The sequence below is a fragment of the Haliotis cracherodii genome, unplaced genomic scaffold (assembly GCF_022045235.1).
Source record: "Haliotis cracherodii isolate W230 unplaced genomic scaffold, xgHalCrac1.p SCAF_1, whole genome shotgun sequence".
Taxonomy (NCBI): Eukaryota; Metazoa; Mollusca; class Gastropoda; order Lepetellida; family Haliotidae; genus Haliotis; species Haliotis cracherodii.
Window position 1 is genome coordinate 81434265 of NW_027266264.1, and position 16921 is coordinate 81451185.

The window sequence follows — 16921 nt, forward strand, 5'->3', positions numbered from 1 at the left end:
CACTGGCTGACTTGATGCATTTACTGGAAGATGTGGACGTTAGGTCATCCATGCACTTACATGGATGACTAGAAATGCATGCTTTTTACTTATGATTGTGAACATGAGAAAAGTATAATTATTCAAGTTGAGCTCATTTTCTTGTCAGATGGAAAAGAAATTGTTCCAATGCCGGGAATCGAACCCGGGCCGCCTGGGTGAAAGCCAGGAATCCTAACCACTAGACCACATTGGAAGCTGACAGATGAGGGAAATGTAAAACGAGTTACCACTAGACTTTATTCCTATTGTGCGTGTGAAAGTTGGTGTTGTAGATTAGGATGTTTAAGAGATGACGAGCTGACATGAATAAATATCTTCTTTGTATCATGAGCTAGCTTGAAGTTGATATCAGCATATTGTAGGAGGTATTTGCGCTCACAGTGTTCATCTGTAAAACGTGAAAGGGAGAAATATCAGTCCTTCAAGTTGACAAAACACAAGTGCGTCCCTGGGTGGGCTCGAACCACCAACCTTTCGGTTAACAGCCGAACGCGCTAACCAATTGCGCCACAGAGACCGAACTGACGTCTATGGAGTGATTTTGAGATGTGACTGGTGTCACGGAAGTGAAGTACTGTTGAAGAAGGGAAAGTCTCATGGTGAGTTCCATCTCTGAAGTGCCAGGCGGTGGATTGTGTTGCACAATAACACACTGGCTGACTTGATGCATTTACTGGAAGATGTGGACGTTAGGTCATCCATGCACTTACATGGATGACTAGAAATGCGTGCTTTTTACTTATGATTGTGAAAATGAGAAAAGTATAATTATTCAAGTTGAGCTCATTTTCTTGTCAGATGGAAAAGAAATTGTTCCAATGCCGGGAATCGAACCCGGGCCGCCTGGGTGAAAGCCAGGAATCCTAACCACTAGACCACATTGGAAGCTGACAGACGAGGGAAATGTAAAACGAGTTACCACTAGACTTTATTCCTATTGTGCGTGTGAAAGTTGGTGTTGTAGATTAGGATGTTTAAGAGATGACGAGCTGACATTAATAAATATCTTCTTTGTATCATGAGCTAGCTTGAAGTTGATATCAGCATATTGTAGCAGGTATTTGCGCTCACAGTGTTCATCTGTAAAACGTGAAAGGGAGAAATATCAGTCCTTCAAGTTGACAAAACACAAGTGCGTCCCTGGGTGGGCTCGAACCACCAACCTTTCGGTTAACAGCCGAACGCGCTAACCAATTGCGCCACAGAGACCGAACTGACGTCTATGGAGTGATTTTGAGATGTGACTGGTGTCACGGAAGTGAAGTACTGTTGAAGAAGGGAAAGTCTCATGGTGCGTTCCATCTCTGAAGTGCCAGGCGGTGGATTGTGTTGCACAATAACACACTGGCTGACTTGATGCATTTACTGGAAGATGTGGACGTTAGGTCATCCATGCACTTACATGGATGACTAGAAATGCATGCTTTTTACTTATGATTGTGAAAATGAGAAAAGTATAATTATTCAAGTTGAGCTCATTTTCTTGTCAGATGGAAAAGAAATTGTTCCAATGCCGGGAATCGAACCCGGGCCGCCTGGGTGAAAGCCAGGAATCCTAACCACTAGACCACATTGGAAGCTGACAGATGAGGGAAATGTAAAACGAGTTACCACTAGACTTTATTCCTATTGTGCGTGTAAAAGTTGGTGTTGTAGATTAGGATGTTTAAGAGATGACGAGCTGACATTAATAAATATCTTCTTTGTATCATGGGCTAGCTTGAAGTTGATATCAGCATTTTGTAGGAGGTATTTGCGCTCACAGTGTTCATCTGTAAAACGTGAAAGGGAGAAATATCAGTCCTTCAAGTTGACAAAACACAAGTGCGTCCCTGGGTGGGCTCGAACCACCAACCTTTCGGTTAACAGCCGAACGCGCTAACCAATTGCGCCACAGAGACCGAACTGACGTCTATGGAGTGATTTTGAGATGTGACTGGTGTCACGGAAGTGAAGTACTGTTGAAGAAGGGAAAGTCTCATGGTGAGTTCCATCTCTGAAGTGCCAGGCGGTGGATTGTGTTGCACAATAACACACTGGCTGACTTGATGCATTTACTGGAAGATGTGGACGTTAGGTCATCCATGCACTTACATGGATGACTAGAAATGCGTGCTTTTTACTTATGATTGTGAAAATGAGAAAAGTATAATTATTCAAGTTGAGCTCATTTTCTTGTCAGATGGAAAAGAAATTGTTCCAATGCCGGGAATCGAACCCGGGCAGCCTGTGTGAAAGCCAGGAATCCTAACCACTAGACCACATTGGAAGCTGACAGACGAGGGAAATGTAAAACGAGTTACCACTAGACTTTATTCCTATTGTGCGTGTGAAAGTTGGTGTTGTAGATTAGGATGTTTAAGAGATGACGAGCTGACATTAATAAATATCTTCTTTGTATCATGAGCTAGCTTGAAGTTGATATCAGCATATTGTAGCAGGTATTTGCGCTCACAGTGTTCATCTGTAAAACGTGAAAGGGAGAAATATCAGTCCTTCAAGTTGACAAAACACAAGTGCGTCCCTGGGTGGGCTCGAACCACCAACCTTTCGGTTAACAGCCGAACGCGCTAACCAATTGCGCCACAGAGACCGAACTGACGTCTATGGAGTGATTTTGAGATGTGACTGGTGTCACGGAAGTGAAGTACTGTTGAAGAAGGGAAAGTCTCATGGTGCGTTCCATCTCTGAAGTGCCAGGCGGTGGATTGTGTTGCACAATAACACACTGGCTGACTTGATGCATTTACTGGAAGAAGTGGACGTTAGGTCATCCATGCACTTACATGGATGACTAGAAATGCATGCTTTTTACTTATGATTGTGAACATGAGAAAAGTATAATTATTCAAGTTGAGCTCATTTTCTTGTCAGATGGAAAAGAAATTGTTCCAATGCCGGGAATCGAACCCGGGCCGCCTGGGTGAAAGCCAGGAATCCTAACCACTAGACCACATTGGAAGCTGACAGATGAGGGAAATGTAAAACGAGTTACCACTAGACTTTATTCCTATTGTGCGTGTGAAAGTTGGTGTTGTAGATTAGGATGTTTAAGAGATGACGAGCTGACATGAATAAATATCTTCTTTGTATCATGAGCTAGCTTGAAGTTGATATCAGCATATTGTAGCAGGTATTTGCACTCACAGTGTTCATCTGTAAAACGTGAAAGGGAGAAATATCAGTCCTTCAAGTTGACAAAACACAAGTGCGTCCCTGGGTGGGCTCGAACCACCAACCTTTCGGTTAACAGCCGAACGCGCTAACCAATTGCGCCACAGAGACCGAACTGACGTCTATGGAGTGATTTTGAGATGTGACTGGTGTCACGGAAGTGAAGTACTGTTGAAGAAGGGAAAGTCTCATGGTGCGTTCCATCTCTGAAGTGCCAGGCGGTGGATTGTGTTGCACAATAACACACTGGCTGACTTGATGCATTTACTGGAAGATGTGGACGTTAGGTCATCCATGCACTTACATGGATGACTAGAAATGCATGCTTTTTACTTATGATTGTGAACATGAGAAAAGTATAATTATTCAAGTTGAGCTCATTTTCTTGTCAGATGGAAAAGAAATTGTTCCAATGCCGGGAATCGAACCCGGGCCGCCTGGGTGAAAGCCAGGAATCCTAACCACTAGACCACATTGGAAGCTGACAGATGAGGGAAATGTAAAACGAGTTACCACTAGACTTTATTCCTATTGTGCCTTTGAAAGTTGGTGTTGTAGATTAGGATGTTTAAGAGATGACGAGCTGACATGAATAAATATCTTCTTTGTATCATGAGCTAGCTTGAAGTTGATATCAGCATATTGTAGCAGGTATTTGCGCTCACAGTGTTCATCTGTAAAACGTGAAAGGGAGAAATATCAGTCCTTCAAGTTGACAAAACACAAGTGCGTCCCTGGGTGGGCTCGAACCACCAACCTTTCGGTTAACAGCCGAACGCGCTAACCAATTGCGCCACAGAGACCGAACTGACGTCTATGGAGTGATTTTGAGATGTGACTGGTGTCACGGAAGTGAAGTACTGTTGAAGAAGGGAAAGTCTCATGGTGCGTTCCATCTCTGAAGTGCCAGGCGGTGGATTGTGTTGCACAATAACACACTGGCTGACTTGATGCATTTACTGGAAGATGTGGACGTTAGGTCATCCATGCACTTACATGGATGACTAGAAATGCGTGCTTTTTACTTATGATTGTGAAAATGAGAAAAGTATAATTATTCAAGTTGAGCTCATTTTCTTGTCAGATGGAAAAGAAATTGTTCCAATGCCGGGAATCGAACCCGGGCCGCCTGGATGAAAGCCAGGAATCCTAACCACTAGACCACATTGGAAGCTGACAGATGAGGGAAATGTAAAACGAGTTACCACTAGACTTTATTCCTATTGTGCGTGTAAAAGTTGGTGTTGTAGATTAGGATGTTTAAGAGATGACGAGCTGACATGAATAAATATCTTCTTTGTATCATGAGCTAGCTTGAAGTTGATATCAGCATATTGTAGCAGGTATTTGCGCTCACAGTGTTCATCTGTAAAACGTGAAAGGGAGAAATATCAGTCCTTCAAGTTGACAAAACACAAGTGCGTCCCTGGGTGGGCTCGAACCACCAACCTTTCGGTTAACAGCCGAACGCGCTAACCAATTGCGCCACAGAGACCGAACTGACGTCTATGGAGTGATTTTGAGATGTGACTGGTGTCACGGAAGTGAAGTACTGTTGAAGAAGGGAAAGTCTCATGGTGCGTTCCATCTCTGAAGTGCCAGGCGGTGGATTGTGTTGCACAATAACACACTGGCTGACTTGATGCATTTACTGGAAGATGTGGACGTTAGGTCATCCATGCACTTACATGGATGACTAGAAATGCGTGCTTTTTACTTATGATTGTGAAAATGAGAAAAGTATAATTATTCAAGTTGAGCTCATTTTCTTGTCAGATGGAAAAGAAATTGTTCCAATGCCGGGAATCGAACCCGGGCCGCCTGGATGAAAGCCAGGAATCCTAACCACTAGACCACATTGGAAGCTGACAGATGAGGGAAATGTAAAACGAGTTACCACTAGACTTTATTCCTATTGTGCGTGTGAAAGTTGGTGTTGTAGATTAGGATGTTTAAGAGATGACGAGCTGACATTAATAAATATCTTCTTTGTATCATGAGCTAGCTTGAAGTTGATATCAGCATTTTGTAGGAGGTATTTGCGCTCACAGTGTTCATCTGTAAAACGTGAAAGGGAGAAATATCAGTCCTTCAAGTTGACAAAACACAAGTGCGTCCCTGGGTGGGCTCGAACCACCAACCTTTCGGTTAACAGCCGAACGCGCTAACCAATTGCGCCACAGAGACCGAACTGACGTCTATGGAGTGATTTTGAGATGTGACTGGTGTCACGGAAGTGAAGTACTGTTGAAGAAGGGAAAGTCTCATGGTGCGTTCCATCTCTGAAGTGCCAGGCGGTGGATTGTGTTGCACAATAACACACTGGCTGACTTGATGCATTTACTGGAAGATGTGGACGTTAGGTCATCCATGCACTTACATGGATGACTAGAAATGCGTGCTTTTTACTTATGATTGTGAAAATGAGAAAAGTATAATTATTCAAGTTGAGCTCATTTTCTTGTCAGATGGAAAAGAAATTGTTCCAATGCCGGGAATCGAACCCGGGCAGCCTGTGTGAAAGCCAGGAATCCTAACCACTAGACCACATTGGAAGCTGACAGACGAGGGAAATGTAAAACGAGTTACCACTAGACTTTATTCCTATTGTGCGTGTGAAAGTTGGTGTTGTAGATTAGGATGTTTAAGAGATGACGAGCTGACATTAATAAATATCTTCTTTGTATCATGAGCTAGCTTGAAGTTGATATCAGCATATTGTAGCAGGTATTTGCGCTCACAGTGTTCATCTGTAAAACGTGAAAGGGAGAAATATCAGTCCTTCAAGTTGACAAAACACAAGTGCGTCCCTGGGTGGGCTCGAACCACCAACCTTTCGGTTAACAGCCGAACGCGCTAACCAATTGCGCCACAGAGACCGAACTGACGTCTATGGAGTGATTTTGAGATGTGACTGGTGTCACGGAAGTGAAGTACTGTTGAAGAAGGGAAAGTCTCATGGTGCGTTCCATCTCTGAAGTGCCAGGCGGTGGATTGTGTTGCACAATAACACACTGGCTGACTTGATGCATTTACTGGAAGATGTGGACGTTAGGTCATCCATGCACTTACATGGATGACTAGAAATGCGTGCTTTTTACTTATGATTGTGAAAATGAGAAAAGTATAATTATTCAAGTTGAGCTCATTTTCTTGTCAGATGGAAAAGAAATTGTTCCAATGCCGGGAATCGAACCCGGGCCGCCTGGATGAAAGCCAGGAATCCTAACCACTAGACCACATTGGAAGCTGACAGATGAGGGAAATGTAAAACGAGTTACCACTAGACTTTATTCCTATTGTGCGTGTAAAAGTTGGTGTTGTAGATTAGGATGTTTAAGAGATGACGAGCTGACATGAATAAATATCTTCTTTGTATCATGAGCTAGCTTGAAGTTGATATCAGCATATTGTAGCAGGTATTTGCGCTCACAGTGTTCATCTGTAAAACGTGAAAGGGAGAAATATCAGTCCTTCAAGTTGACAAAACACAAGTGCGTCCCTGGGTGGGCTCGAACCACCAACCTTTCGGTTAACAGCCGAACGCGCTAACCAATTGCGCCACAGAGACCGAACTGACGTCTATGGAGTGATTTTGAGATGTGACTGGTGTCACGGAAGTGAAGTACTGTTGAAGAAGGGAAAGTCTCATGGTGCGTTCCATCTCTGAAGTGCCAGGCGGTGGATTGTGTTGCACAATAACACACTGGCTGACTTGATGCATTTACTGGAAGATGTGGACGTTAGGTCATCCATGCACTTACATGGATGACTAGAAATGCGTGCTTTTTACTTATGATTGTGAAAATGAGAAAAGTATAATTATTCAAGTTGAGCTCATTTTCTTGTCAGATGGAAAAGAAATTGTTCCAATGCCGGGAATCGAACCCGGGCCGCCTGGATGAAAGCCAGGAATCCTAACCACTAGACCACATTGGAAGCTGACAGATGAGGGAAATGTAAAACGAGTTACCACTAGACTTTATTCCTATTGTGCGTGTGAAAGTTGGTGTTGTAGATTAGGATGTTTAAGAGATGACGAGCTGACATTAATAAATATCTTCTTTGTATCATGAGCTAGCTTGAAGTTGATATCAGCATTTTGTAGGAGGTATTTGCGCTCACAGTGTTCATCTGTAAAACGTGAAAGGGAGAAATATCAGTCCTTCAAGTTGACAAAACACAAGTGCGTCCCTGGGTGGGCTCGAACCACCAACCTTTCGGTTAACAGCCGAACGCGCTAACCAATTGCGCCACAGAGACCGAACTGACGTCTATGGAGTGATTTTGAGATGTGACTGGTGTCACGGAAGTGAAGTACTGTTGAAGAAGGGAAAGTCTCATGGTGAGTTCCATCTCTGAAGTGCCAGGCGGTGGATTGTGTTGCACAATAACACACTGGCTGACTTGATGCATTTACTGGAAGATGTGGACGTTAGGTCATCCATGCACTTACATGGATGACTAGAAATGCGTGCTTTTTACTTATGATTGTGAAAATGAGAAAAGTATAATTATTCAAGTTGAGCTCATTTTCTTGTCAGATGGAAAAGAAATTGTTCCAATGCCGGGAATCGAACCCGGGCAGCCTGTGTGAAAGCCAGGAATCCTAACCACTAGACCACATTGGAAGCTGACAGACGAGGGAAATGTAAAACGAGTTACCACTAGACTTTATTCCTATTGTGCGTGTGAAAGTTGGTGTTGTAGATTAGGATGTTTAAGAGATGACGAGCTGACATTAATAAATATCTTCTTTGTATCATGAGCTAGCTTGAAGTTGATATCAGCATATTGTAGCAGGTATTTGCGCTCACAGTGTTCATCTGTAAAACGTGAAAGGGAGAAATATCAGTCCTTCAAGTTGACAAAACACAAGTGCGTCCCTGGGTGGGCTCGAACCACCAACCTTTCGGTTAACAGCCGAACGCGCTAACCAATTGCGCCACAGAGACCGAACTGACGTCTATGGAGTGATTTTGAGATGTGACTGGTGTCACGGAAGTGAAGTACTGTTGAAGAAGGGAAAGTCTCATGGTGCGTTCCATCTCTGAAGTGCCAGGCGGTGGATTGTGTTGCACAATAACACACTGGCTGACTTGATGCATTTACTGGAAGAAGTGGACGTTAGGTCATCCATGCACTTACATGGATGACTAGAAATGCATGCTTTTTACTTATGATTGTGAACATGAGAAAAGTATAATTATTCAAGTTGAGCTCATTTTCTTGTCAGATGGAAAAGAAATTGTTCCAATGCCGGGAATCGAACCCGGGCCGCCTGGGTGAAAGCCAGGAATCCTAACCACTAGACCACATTGGAAGCTGACAGATGAGGGAAATGTAAAACGAGTTACCACTAGACTTTATTCCTATTGTGCGTGTGAAAGTTGGTGTTGTAGATTAGGATGTTTAAGAGATGACGAGCTGACATGAATAAATATCTTCTTTGTATCATGAGCTAGCTTGAAGTTGATATCAGCATATTGTAGCAGGTATTTGCGCTCACAGTGTTCATCTGTAAAACGTGAAAGGGAGAAATATCAGTCCTTCAAGTTGACAAAACACAAGTGCGTCCCTGGGTGGGCTCGAACCACCAACCTTTCGGTTAACAGCCGAACGCGCTAACCAATTGCGCCACAGAGACCGAACTGACGTCTATGGAGTGATTTTGAGATGTGACTGGTGTCACGGAAGTGAAGTACTGTTGAAGAAGGGAAAGTCTCATGGTGCGTTCCATCTCTGAAGTGCCAGGCGGTGGATTGTGTTGCACAATAACACACTGGCTGACTTGATGCATTTACTGGAAGATGTGGACGTTAGGTCATCCATGCACTTACATGGATGACTAGAAATGCATGCTTTTTACTTATGATTGTGAACATGAGAAAAGTATAATTATTCAAGTTGAGCTCATTTTCTTGTCAGATGGAAAAGAAATTGTTCCAATGCCGGGAATCGAACCCGGGCCGCCTGGGTGAAAGCCAGGAATCCTAACCACTAGACCACATTGGAAGCTGACAGATGAGGGAAATGTAAAACGAGTTACCACTAGACTTTATTCCTATTGTGCCTTTGAAAGTTGGTGTTGTAGATTAGGATGTTTAAGAGATGACGAGCTGACATGAATAAATATCTTCTTTGTATCATGAGCTAGCTTGAAGTTGATATCAGCATATTGTAGCAGGTATTTGCGCTCACAGTGTTCATCTGTAAAACGTGAAAGGGAGAAATATCAGTCCTTCAAGTTGACAAAACACAAGTGCGTCCCTGGGTGGGCTCGAACCACCAACCTTTCGGTTAACAGCCGAACGCGCTAACCAATTGCGCCACAGAGACCGAACTGACGTCTATGGAGTGATTTTGAGATGTGACTGGTGTCACGGAAGTGAAGTACTGTTGAAGAAGGGAAAGTCTCATGGTGCGTTCCATCTCTGAAGTGCCAGGCGGTGGATTGTGTTGCACAATAACACACTGGCTGACTTGATGCATTTACTGGAAGATGTGGACGTTAGGTCATCCATGCACTTACATGGATGACTAGAAATGCGTGCTTTTTACTTATGATTGTGAAAATGAGAAAAGTATAATTATTCAAGTTGAGCTCATTTTCTTGTCAGATGGAAAAGAAATTGTTCCAATGCCGGGAATCGAACCCGGGCCGCCTGGATGAAAGCCAGGAATCCTAACCACTAGACCACATTGGAAGCTGACAGATGAGGGAAATGTAAAACGAGTTACCACTAGACTTTATTCCTATTGTGCGTGTAAAAGTTGGTGTTGTAGATTAGGATGTTTAAGAGATGACGAGCTGACATGAATAAATATCTTCTTTGTATCATGAGCTAGCTTGAAGTTGATATCAGCATATTGTAGCAGGTATTTGCGCTCACAGTGTTCATCTGTAAAACGTGAAAGGGAGAAATATCAGTCCTTCAAGTTGACAAAACACAAGTGCGTCCCTGGGTGGGCTCGAACCACCAACCTTTCGGTTAACAGCCGAACGCGCTAACCAATTGCGCCACAGAGACCGAACTGACGTCTATGGAGTGATTTTGAGATGTGACTGGTGTCACGGAAGTGAAGTACTGTTGAAGAAGGGAAAGTCTCATGGTGCGTTCCATCTCTGAAGTGCCAGGCGGTGGATTGTGTTGCACAATAACACACTGGCTGACTTGATGCATTTACTGGAAGATGTGGACGTTAGGTCATCCATGCACTTACATGGATGACTAGAAATGCGTGCTTTTTACTTATGATTGTGAAAATGAGAAAAGTATAATTATTCAAGTTGAGCTCATTTTCTTGTCAGATGGAAAAGAAATTGTTCCAATGCCGGGAATCGAACCCGGGCCGCCTGGATGAAAGCCAGGAATCCTAACCACTAGACCACATTGGAAGCTGACAGATGAGGGAAATGTAAAACGAGTTACCACTAGACTTTATTCCTATTGTGCGTGTAAAAGTTGGTGTTGTAGATTAGGATGTTTAAGAGATGACGAGCTGACATGAATAAATATCTTCTTTGTATCATGAGCTAGCTTGAAGTTGATATCAGCATATTGTAGCAGGTATTTGCGCTCACAGTGTTCATCTGTAAAACGTGAAAGGGAGAAATATCAGTCCTTCAAGTTGACAAAACACAAGTGCGTCCCTGGGTGGGCTCGAACCACCAACCTTTCGGTTAACAGCCGAACGCGCTAACCAATTGCGCCACAGAGACCGAACTGACGTCTATGGAGTGATTTTGAGATGTGACTGGTGTCACGGAAGTGAAGTACTGTTGAAGAAGGGAAAGTCTCATGGTGCGTTCCATCTCTGAAGTGCCAGGCGGTGGATTGTGTTGCACAATAACACACTGGCTGACTTGATGCATTTACTGGAAGATGTGGACGTTAGGTCATCCATGCACTTACATGGATGACTAGAAATGCATGCTTTTTACTTATGATTGTGAAAATGAGAAAAGTATAATTATTCAAGTTGAGCTCATTTTCTTGTCAGATGGAAAAGAAATTGTTCCAATGCCGGGAATCGAACCCGGGCCGCCTGGGTGAAAGCCAGGAATCCTAACCACTAGACCACATTGGAAGCTGACAGATGAGGGAAATGTAAAACGAGTTACCACTAGACTTTATTCCTTTTGTGCCTTTGAAAGTTGGTGTTGTAGATTAGGATGTTTAAGAGATGACGAGCTGACATGAATAAATATCTTCTTTGTATCATGAGCTAGCTTGAAGTTGATATCAGCATATTGTAGCAGGTATTTGCGCTCACAGTGTTCATCTGTAAAACGTGAAAGGGAGAAATATCAGTCCTTCAAGTTGACAAAACACAAGTGCGTCCCTGGGTGGGCTCGAACCACCAACCTTTCGGTTAACAGCCGAACGCGCTAACCAATTGCGCCACAGAGACCGAACTGACGTCTATGGAGTGATTTTGAGATGTGACTGGTGTCACGGAAGTGAAGTACTGTTGAAGAAGGGAAAGTCTCATGGTGCGTTCCATCTCTGAAGTGCCAGGCGGTGGATTGTGTTGCACAATAACACACTGGCTGACTTGATGCATTTACTGGAAGATGTGGACGTTAGGTCATCCATGCACTTACATGGATGACTAGAAATGCGTGCTTTTTACTTATGATTGTGAAAATGAGAAAAGTATAATTATTCAAGTTGAGCTCATTTTCTTGTCAGATGGAAAAGAAATTGTTCCAATGCCGGGAATCGAACCCGGGCCGCCTGGATGAAAGCCAGGAATCCTAACCACTAGACCACATTGGAAGCTGACAGATGAGGGAAATGTAAAACGAGTTACCACTAGACTTTATTCCTATTGTGCGTGTAAAAGTTGGTGTTGTAGATTAGGATGTTTAAGAGATGACGAGCTGACATGAATAAATATCTTCTTTGTATCATGAGCTAGCTTGAAGTTGATATCAGCATATTGTAGCAGGTATTTGCGCTCACAGTGTTCATCTGTAAAACGTGAAAGGGAGAAATATCAGTCCTTCAAGTTGACAAAACACAAGTGCGTCCCTGGGTGGGCTCGAACCACCAACCTTTCGGTTAACAGCCGAACGCGCTAACCAATTGCGCCACAGAGACCGAACTGACGTCTATGGAGTGATTTTGAGATGTGACTGGTGTCACGGAAGTGAAGTACTGTTGAAGAAGGGAAAGTCTCATGGTGCGTTCCATCTCTGAAGTGCCAGGCGGTGGATTGTGTTGCACAATAACACACTGGCTGACTTGATGCATTTACTGGAAGATGTGGACGTTAGGTCATCCATGCACTTACATGGATGACTAGAAATGCGTGCTTTTTACTTATGATTGTGAAAATGAGAAAAGTATAATTATTCAAGTTGAGCTCATTTTCTTGTCAGATGGAAAAGAAATTGTTCCAATGCCGGGAATCGAACCCGGGCCGCCTGGATGAAAGCCAGGAATCCTAACCACTAGACCACATTGGAAGCTGACAGATGAGGGAAATGTAAAACGAGTTACCACTAGACTTTATTCCTATTGTGCGTGTAAAAGTTGGTGTTGTAGATTAGGATGTTTAAGAGATGACGAGCTGACATGAATAAATATCTTCTTTGTATCATGAGCTAGCTTGAAGTTGATATCAGCATATTGTAGCAGGTATTTGCGCTCACAGTGTTCATCTGTAAAACGTGAAAGGGAGAAATATCAGTCCTTCAAGTTGACAAAACACAAGTGCGTCCCTGGGTGGGCTCGAACCACCAACCTTTCGGTTAACAGCCGAACGCGCTAACCAATTGCGCCACAGAGACCGAACTGACGTCTATGGAGTGATTTTGAGATGTGACTGGTGTCACGGAAGTGAAGTACTGTTGAAGAAGGGAAAGTCTCATGGTGCGTTCCATCTCTGAAGTGCCAGGCGGTGGATTGTGTTGCACAATAACACACTGGCTGACTTGATGCATTTACTGGAAGATGTGGACGTTAGGTCATCCATGCACTTACATGGATGACTAGAAATGCATGCTTTTTACTTATGATTGTGAAAATGAGAAAAGTATAATTATTCAAGTTGAGCTCATTTTCTTGTCAGATGGAAAAGAAATTGTTCCAATGCCGGGAATCGAACCCGGGCCGCCTGGGTGAAAGCCAGGAATCCTAACCACTAGACCACATTGGAAGCTGACAGATGAGGGAAATGTAAAACGAGTTACCACTAGACTTTATTCCTATTGTGCGTGTGAAAGTTGGTGTTGTAGATTAGGATGTTTAAGAGATGACGAGCTGACATGAATAAATATCTTCTTTGTATCATGAGCTAGCTTGAAGTTGATATCAGCATTTTGTAGCAGGTATTTGCGCTCACAGTGTTCATCTGTAAAACGTGAAAGGGAGAAATATCAGTTCTTCAAGTTGACAAAACACAAGTGCGTCCCTGGGTGGGCTCGAACCACCAACCTTTCGGTTAACAGCCGAACGCGCTAACCAATTGCGTCACAGAGACCGAACTGACGTCTATGGAGTGATTTTGAGATGTGACTGGTGTCACGGAAGTGAAGTACTGTTGAAGAAGGGAAAGTCTCATGGTGAGTTCCATCTCTGAAGTGCCAGGCGGTGGATTGTGTTGCACAATAACACACTGGCTGACTTGATGCATTTACTGGAAGATGTGGACGTTAGGTCATCCATGCACTTACATGGATGACTAGAAATGCATGCTTTTTACTTATGATTGTGAAAATGAGAAAAGTATAATTATTCAAGTTGAGCTCATTTTCTTGTCAGATGGAAAAGAAATTGTTCCAATGCCGGGAATCGAACCCGGGCCGCCTGTGTGAAAGCCAGGAATCCTAACCACTAGACCACATTGGAAGCTGACAGACGAGGGAAATGTAAAACGAGTTACCACTAGACTTTATTCCTATTGTGCGTGTGAAAGTTGGTGTTGTAGATTAGGATGTTTAAGAGATGACGAGCTGACATGAATAAATATCTTCTTTGTATCATGAGCTAGCTTGAAGTTGATATCAGTATATTGTAGCAGGTATTTGCGCTCACAGTGTTCATCTGTAAAACGTGAAAGGGAGAAATATCAGTCCTTCAAGTTGACAAAACACAAGTGCGTCCCTGGGTGGGCTCGAACCACCAACCTTTCGGTTAACAGCCGAACGCGCTAACCAATTGCGCCACAGAGACCGAACTGACGTCTATGGAGTGATTTTGAGATGTGACTGGTGTCACGGAAGTGAAGTACTGTTGAAGAAGGGAAAGTCTCATGGTGAGTTCCATCTCTGAAGTGCCAGGCGGTGGATTGTGTTGCACAATAACACACTGGCTGACTTGATGCATTTACTGGAAGATGTGGACGTTAGGTCATCCATGCACTTACATGGATGACTAGAAATGCATGCTTTTTACTTATGATTGTGAAAATGAGAAAAGTATAATTATTCAAGTTGAGCTCATTTTCTTGTCAGATGGAAAAGAAATTGTTCCAATGCCGGGAATCGAACCCGGGCCGCCTGGGTGAAAGCCAGGAATCCTAACCACTAGACCACATTGGAAGCTGACAGATGAGGGAAATGTAAAACGAGTTACCACTAGACTTTATTCCTATTGTGCGTGTGAAAGTTGGTGTTGTAGATTAGGATGTTTAAGAGATGACGAGCTGACATGAATAAATATCTTCTTTGTATCATGAGCTAGCTTGAAGTTGATATCAGCATATTGTAGCAGGTATTTGCGCTCACAGTGTTCATCTGTAAAACGTGAAAGGGAGAAATATCAGTCCTTCAAGTTGACAAAACACAAGTGCGTCCCTGGGTGGGCTCGAACCACCAACCTTTCGGTTAACAGCCGAACGCGCTAACCAATTGCGCCACAGAGACCGAACTGACGTCTACGGAGTGATTTTGAGATGTGACTGGTGTCACGGAAGTGAAGTACTGTTGAAGAAGGGAAAGTCTCATGGTGCGTTCCATCTCTGAAGTGCCAGGCGGTGGATTGTGTTGCACAATAACACACTGGCTGACTTGATGCATTTACTGGAAGATGTGGACGTTAGGTCATCCATGCACTTACATGGATGACTAGAAATGCATGCTTTTTACTTATGATTGTGAACATGAGAAAAGTATAATTATTCAAGTTGAGCTCATTTTCTTGTCAGATGGAAAAGAAATTGTTCCAATGCCGGGAATCGAACCCGGGCCGCCTGGGTGAAAGCCAGGAATCCTAACCACTAGACCACATTGGAAGCTGACAGATGAGGGAAATGTAAAACGAGTTACCACTAGACTTTATTCCTATTGTGCGTGTAAAAGTTGGTGTTGTAGATTAGGATGTTTAAGAGATGACGAGCTGACATGAATAAATATCTTCTTTGTATCATGAGCTAGCTTGAAGTTGATATCAGCATATTGTAGCAGGTATTTGCGCTCACAGTGTTCATCTGTAAAACGTGAAAGGGAGAAATATCAGTCCTTCAAGTTGACAAAACACAAGTGCGTCCCTGGGTGGGCTCGAACCACCAACCTTTCGGTTAACAGCCGAACGCGCTAACCAATTGCGCCACAGAGACCGAACTGACGTCTATGGAGTGATTTTGAGATGTGACTGGTGTCACGGAAGTGAAGTACTGTTGAAGAAGGGAAAGTCTCATGGTGCGTTCCATCTCTGAAGTGCCAGGCGGTGGATTGTGTTGCACAATAACACACTGGCTGACTTGATGCATTTACTGGAAGATGTGGACGTTAGGTCATCCATGCACTTACATGGATGACTAGAAATGCATGCTTTTTACTTATGATTGTGAAAATGAGAAAAGTATAATTATTCAAGTTGAGCTCATTTTCTTGTCAGATGGAAAAGAAATTGTTCCAATGCCGGGAATCGAACCCGGGCCGCCTGGATGAAAGCCAGGAATCCTAACCACTAGACCACATTGGAAGCTGACAGATGAGGGAAATGTAAAACGAGTTACCACTAGACTTTATTCCTATTGTGCGTGTAAAAGTTGGTGTTGTAGATTAGGATGTTTAAGAGATGACGAGCTGACATGAATAAATATCTTCTTTGTATCATGAGCTAGCTTGAAGTTGATATCAGCATATTGTAGCAGGTATTTGCGCTCACAGTGTTCATCTGTAAAACGTGAAAGGGAGAAATATCAGTCCTTCAAGTTGACAAAACACAAGTGCGTCCCTGGGTGGGCTCGAACCACCAACCTTTCGGTTAACAGCCGAACGCGCTAACCAATTGCGCCACAGAGACCGAACTGACGTCTATGGAGTGATTTTGAGATGTGACTGGTGTCACGGAAGTGAAGTACTGTTGAAGAAGGGAAAGTCTCATGGTGCGTTCCATCTCTGAAGTGCCAGGCGGTGGATTGTGTTGCACAATAACACACTGGCTGACTTGATGCATTTACTGGAAGATGTGGACGTTAGGTCATCCATGCACTTACATGGATGACTAGAAATGCATGCTTTTTACTTATGATTGTGAACATGAGAAAAGTATAATTATTCAAGTTGAGCTCATTTTCTTGTCAGATGGAAAAGAAATTGTTCCAATGCCGGGAATCGAACCCGGGCCGCCTGGGTGAAAGCCAGGAATCCTAACCACTAGACCACATTGGAAGCTGACAGATGAGGGAAATGTAAAACGAGTTACCACTAGACTTTATTCCTATTGTGCGTGTGAAAGTTGGTGTTGTA

General features: G+C 43.4%; 49 non-coding genes across 49 annotated transcripts; all 49 read right to left on the reverse strand.

The window, feature by feature from the left end:
* Positions 1 to 163: 163 nt before the first annotated feature.
* Trnae-uuc (transfer RNA glutamic acid (anticodon UUC)) lies at positions 164 to 235 on the reverse strand. Its single transcript has one exon. It is a non-coding gene; the product is annotated as a tRNA-Glu (tRNA).
* A 250-nt stretch (positions 236 to 485) lies between these two features.
* On the reverse strand, positions 486 to 559 carry Trnan-guu (transfer RNA asparagine (anticodon GUU)). The gene has a single exon. It is a non-coding gene; the product is annotated as a tRNA-Asn (tRNA).
* Positions 560 to 855: 296 nt separating this feature from the next.
* Positions 856 to 927, reverse strand: Trnae-uuc (transfer RNA glutamic acid (anticodon UUC)). The gene has a single exon. It is a non-coding gene; the product is annotated as a tRNA-Glu (tRNA).
* Positions 928 to 1177: 250 nt separating this feature from the next.
* Positions 1178 to 1251, reverse strand: Trnan-guu (transfer RNA asparagine (anticodon GUU)). Its single transcript has one exon. It is a non-coding gene; the product is annotated as a tRNA-Asn (tRNA).
* Positions 1252 to 1547: 296 nt separating this feature from the next.
* Trnae-uuc (transfer RNA glutamic acid (anticodon UUC)) lies at positions 1548 to 1619 on the reverse strand. Its single transcript has one exon. It is a non-coding gene; the product is annotated as a tRNA-Glu (tRNA).
* A 250-nt stretch (positions 1620 to 1869) lies between these two features.
* Positions 1870 to 1943, reverse strand: Trnan-guu (transfer RNA asparagine (anticodon GUU)). Its single transcript has one exon. It is a non-coding gene; the product is annotated as a tRNA-Asn (tRNA).
* Positions 1944 to 2239: 296 nt separating this feature from the next.
* Positions 2240 to 2311, reverse strand: Trnae-uuc (transfer RNA glutamic acid (anticodon UUC)). Its single transcript has one exon. It is a non-coding gene; the product is annotated as a tRNA-Glu (tRNA).
* A 250-nt stretch (positions 2312 to 2561) lies between these two features.
* Positions 2562 to 2635, reverse strand: Trnan-guu (transfer RNA asparagine (anticodon GUU)). Its single transcript has one exon. It is a non-coding gene; the product is annotated as a tRNA-Asn (tRNA).
* Positions 2636 to 2931: 296 nt separating this feature from the next.
* Trnae-uuc (transfer RNA glutamic acid (anticodon UUC)) lies at positions 2932 to 3003 on the reverse strand. Its single transcript has one exon. It is a non-coding gene; the product is annotated as a tRNA-Glu (tRNA).
* Positions 3004 to 3253: 250 nt separating this feature from the next.
* Positions 3254 to 3327, reverse strand: Trnan-guu (transfer RNA asparagine (anticodon GUU)). The gene has a single exon. It is a non-coding gene; the product is annotated as a tRNA-Asn (tRNA).
* A 296-nt stretch (positions 3328 to 3623) lies between these two features.
* Positions 3624 to 3695, reverse strand: Trnae-uuc (transfer RNA glutamic acid (anticodon UUC)). The gene has a single exon. It is a non-coding gene; the product is annotated as a tRNA-Glu (tRNA).
* Positions 3696 to 3945: 250 nt separating this feature from the next.
* Positions 3946 to 4019, reverse strand: Trnan-guu (transfer RNA asparagine (anticodon GUU)). The gene has a single exon. It is a non-coding gene; the product is annotated as a tRNA-Asn (tRNA).
* A 296-nt stretch (positions 4020 to 4315) lies between these two features.
* On the reverse strand, positions 4316 to 4387 carry Trnae-uuc (transfer RNA glutamic acid (anticodon UUC)). The gene has a single exon. It is a non-coding gene; the product is annotated as a tRNA-Glu (tRNA).
* A 250-nt stretch (positions 4388 to 4637) lies between these two features.
* On the reverse strand, positions 4638 to 4711 carry Trnan-guu (transfer RNA asparagine (anticodon GUU)). The gene has a single exon. It is a non-coding gene; the product is annotated as a tRNA-Asn (tRNA).
* A 296-nt stretch (positions 4712 to 5007) lies between these two features.
* On the reverse strand, positions 5008 to 5079 carry Trnae-uuc (transfer RNA glutamic acid (anticodon UUC)). Its single transcript has one exon. It is a non-coding gene; the product is annotated as a tRNA-Glu (tRNA).
* Positions 5080 to 5329: 250 nt separating this feature from the next.
* Positions 5330 to 5403, reverse strand: Trnan-guu (transfer RNA asparagine (anticodon GUU)). The gene has a single exon. It is a non-coding gene; the product is annotated as a tRNA-Asn (tRNA).
* A 296-nt stretch (positions 5404 to 5699) lies between these two features.
* On the reverse strand, positions 5700 to 5771 carry Trnae-uuc (transfer RNA glutamic acid (anticodon UUC)). The gene has a single exon. It is a non-coding gene; the product is annotated as a tRNA-Glu (tRNA).
* Positions 5772 to 6021: 250 nt separating this feature from the next.
* Trnan-guu (transfer RNA asparagine (anticodon GUU)) lies at positions 6022 to 6095 on the reverse strand. The gene has a single exon. It is a non-coding gene; the product is annotated as a tRNA-Asn (tRNA).
* A 296-nt stretch (positions 6096 to 6391) lies between these two features.
* On the reverse strand, positions 6392 to 6463 carry Trnae-uuc (transfer RNA glutamic acid (anticodon UUC)). The gene has a single exon. It is a non-coding gene; the product is annotated as a tRNA-Glu (tRNA).
* A 250-nt stretch (positions 6464 to 6713) lies between these two features.
* On the reverse strand, positions 6714 to 6787 carry Trnan-guu (transfer RNA asparagine (anticodon GUU)). Its single transcript has one exon. It is a non-coding gene; the product is annotated as a tRNA-Asn (tRNA).
* Positions 6788 to 7083: 296 nt separating this feature from the next.
* On the reverse strand, positions 7084 to 7155 carry Trnae-uuc (transfer RNA glutamic acid (anticodon UUC)). The gene has a single exon. It is a non-coding gene; the product is annotated as a tRNA-Glu (tRNA).
* Positions 7156 to 7405: 250 nt separating this feature from the next.
* Trnan-guu (transfer RNA asparagine (anticodon GUU)) lies at positions 7406 to 7479 on the reverse strand. Its single transcript has one exon. It is a non-coding gene; the product is annotated as a tRNA-Asn (tRNA).
* A 296-nt stretch (positions 7480 to 7775) lies between these two features.
* On the reverse strand, positions 7776 to 7847 carry Trnae-uuc (transfer RNA glutamic acid (anticodon UUC)). The gene has a single exon. It is a non-coding gene; the product is annotated as a tRNA-Glu (tRNA).
* Positions 7848 to 8097: 250 nt separating this feature from the next.
* On the reverse strand, positions 8098 to 8171 carry Trnan-guu (transfer RNA asparagine (anticodon GUU)). Its single transcript has one exon. It is a non-coding gene; the product is annotated as a tRNA-Asn (tRNA).
* A 296-nt stretch (positions 8172 to 8467) lies between these two features.
* Positions 8468 to 8539, reverse strand: Trnae-uuc (transfer RNA glutamic acid (anticodon UUC)). Its single transcript has one exon. It is a non-coding gene; the product is annotated as a tRNA-Glu (tRNA).
* A 250-nt stretch (positions 8540 to 8789) lies between these two features.
* Trnan-guu (transfer RNA asparagine (anticodon GUU)) lies at positions 8790 to 8863 on the reverse strand. The gene has a single exon. It is a non-coding gene; the product is annotated as a tRNA-Asn (tRNA).
* A 296-nt stretch (positions 8864 to 9159) lies between these two features.
* Trnae-uuc (transfer RNA glutamic acid (anticodon UUC)) lies at positions 9160 to 9231 on the reverse strand. Its single transcript has one exon. It is a non-coding gene; the product is annotated as a tRNA-Glu (tRNA).
* Positions 9232 to 9481: 250 nt separating this feature from the next.
* On the reverse strand, positions 9482 to 9555 carry Trnan-guu (transfer RNA asparagine (anticodon GUU)). Its single transcript has one exon. It is a non-coding gene; the product is annotated as a tRNA-Asn (tRNA).
* A 296-nt stretch (positions 9556 to 9851) lies between these two features.
* On the reverse strand, positions 9852 to 9923 carry Trnae-uuc (transfer RNA glutamic acid (anticodon UUC)). The gene has a single exon. It is a non-coding gene; the product is annotated as a tRNA-Glu (tRNA).
* A 250-nt stretch (positions 9924 to 10173) lies between these two features.
* On the reverse strand, positions 10174 to 10247 carry Trnan-guu (transfer RNA asparagine (anticodon GUU)). Its single transcript has one exon. It is a non-coding gene; the product is annotated as a tRNA-Asn (tRNA).
* A 296-nt stretch (positions 10248 to 10543) lies between these two features.
* Positions 10544 to 10615, reverse strand: Trnae-uuc (transfer RNA glutamic acid (anticodon UUC)). The gene has a single exon. It is a non-coding gene; the product is annotated as a tRNA-Glu (tRNA).
* Positions 10616 to 10865: 250 nt separating this feature from the next.
* Positions 10866 to 10939, reverse strand: Trnan-guu (transfer RNA asparagine (anticodon GUU)). Its single transcript has one exon. It is a non-coding gene; the product is annotated as a tRNA-Asn (tRNA).
* Positions 10940 to 11235: 296 nt separating this feature from the next.
* On the reverse strand, positions 11236 to 11307 carry Trnae-uuc (transfer RNA glutamic acid (anticodon UUC)). Its single transcript has one exon. It is a non-coding gene; the product is annotated as a tRNA-Glu (tRNA).
* A 250-nt stretch (positions 11308 to 11557) lies between these two features.
* Positions 11558 to 11631, reverse strand: Trnan-guu (transfer RNA asparagine (anticodon GUU)). Its single transcript has one exon. It is a non-coding gene; the product is annotated as a tRNA-Asn (tRNA).
* A 296-nt stretch (positions 11632 to 11927) lies between these two features.
* Positions 11928 to 11999, reverse strand: Trnae-uuc (transfer RNA glutamic acid (anticodon UUC)). The gene has a single exon. It is a non-coding gene; the product is annotated as a tRNA-Glu (tRNA).
* Positions 12000 to 12249: 250 nt separating this feature from the next.
* On the reverse strand, positions 12250 to 12323 carry Trnan-guu (transfer RNA asparagine (anticodon GUU)). Its single transcript has one exon. It is a non-coding gene; the product is annotated as a tRNA-Asn (tRNA).
* A 296-nt stretch (positions 12324 to 12619) lies between these two features.
* Positions 12620 to 12691, reverse strand: Trnae-uuc (transfer RNA glutamic acid (anticodon UUC)). The gene has a single exon. It is a non-coding gene; the product is annotated as a tRNA-Glu (tRNA).
* Positions 12692 to 12941: 250 nt separating this feature from the next.
* On the reverse strand, positions 12942 to 13015 carry Trnan-guu (transfer RNA asparagine (anticodon GUU)). The gene has a single exon. It is a non-coding gene; the product is annotated as a tRNA-Asn (tRNA).
* A 296-nt stretch (positions 13016 to 13311) lies between these two features.
* On the reverse strand, positions 13312 to 13383 carry Trnae-uuc (transfer RNA glutamic acid (anticodon UUC)). Its single transcript has one exon. It is a non-coding gene; the product is annotated as a tRNA-Glu (tRNA).
* Positions 13384 to 13633: 250 nt separating this feature from the next.
* Trnan-guu (transfer RNA asparagine (anticodon GUU)) lies at positions 13634 to 13707 on the reverse strand. The gene has a single exon. It is a non-coding gene; the product is annotated as a tRNA-Asn (tRNA).
* A 296-nt stretch (positions 13708 to 14003) lies between these two features.
* Positions 14004 to 14075, reverse strand: Trnae-uuc (transfer RNA glutamic acid (anticodon UUC)). The gene has a single exon. It is a non-coding gene; the product is annotated as a tRNA-Glu (tRNA).
* Positions 14076 to 14325: 250 nt separating this feature from the next.
* On the reverse strand, positions 14326 to 14399 carry Trnan-guu (transfer RNA asparagine (anticodon GUU)). The gene has a single exon. It is a non-coding gene; the product is annotated as a tRNA-Asn (tRNA).
* Positions 14400 to 14695: 296 nt separating this feature from the next.
* Positions 14696 to 14767, reverse strand: Trnae-uuc (transfer RNA glutamic acid (anticodon UUC)). Its single transcript has one exon. It is a non-coding gene; the product is annotated as a tRNA-Glu (tRNA).
* Positions 14768 to 15017: 250 nt separating this feature from the next.
* Positions 15018 to 15091, reverse strand: Trnan-guu (transfer RNA asparagine (anticodon GUU)). The gene has a single exon. It is a non-coding gene; the product is annotated as a tRNA-Asn (tRNA).
* Positions 15092 to 15387: 296 nt separating this feature from the next.
* On the reverse strand, positions 15388 to 15459 carry Trnae-uuc (transfer RNA glutamic acid (anticodon UUC)). Its single transcript has one exon. It is a non-coding gene; the product is annotated as a tRNA-Glu (tRNA).
* Positions 15460 to 15709: 250 nt separating this feature from the next.
* On the reverse strand, positions 15710 to 15783 carry Trnan-guu (transfer RNA asparagine (anticodon GUU)). The gene has a single exon. It is a non-coding gene; the product is annotated as a tRNA-Asn (tRNA).
* A 296-nt stretch (positions 15784 to 16079) lies between these two features.
* Trnae-uuc (transfer RNA glutamic acid (anticodon UUC)) lies at positions 16080 to 16151 on the reverse strand. Its single transcript has one exon. It is a non-coding gene; the product is annotated as a tRNA-Glu (tRNA).
* Positions 16152 to 16401: 250 nt separating this feature from the next.
* Trnan-guu (transfer RNA asparagine (anticodon GUU)) lies at positions 16402 to 16475 on the reverse strand. Its single transcript has one exon. It is a non-coding gene; the product is annotated as a tRNA-Asn (tRNA).
* Positions 16476 to 16771: 296 nt separating this feature from the next.
* Trnae-uuc (transfer RNA glutamic acid (anticodon UUC)) lies at positions 16772 to 16843 on the reverse strand. Its single transcript has one exon. It is a non-coding gene; the product is annotated as a tRNA-Glu (tRNA).
* Between the last annotated feature and the right edge of the window lie 78 nt (positions 16844 to 16921).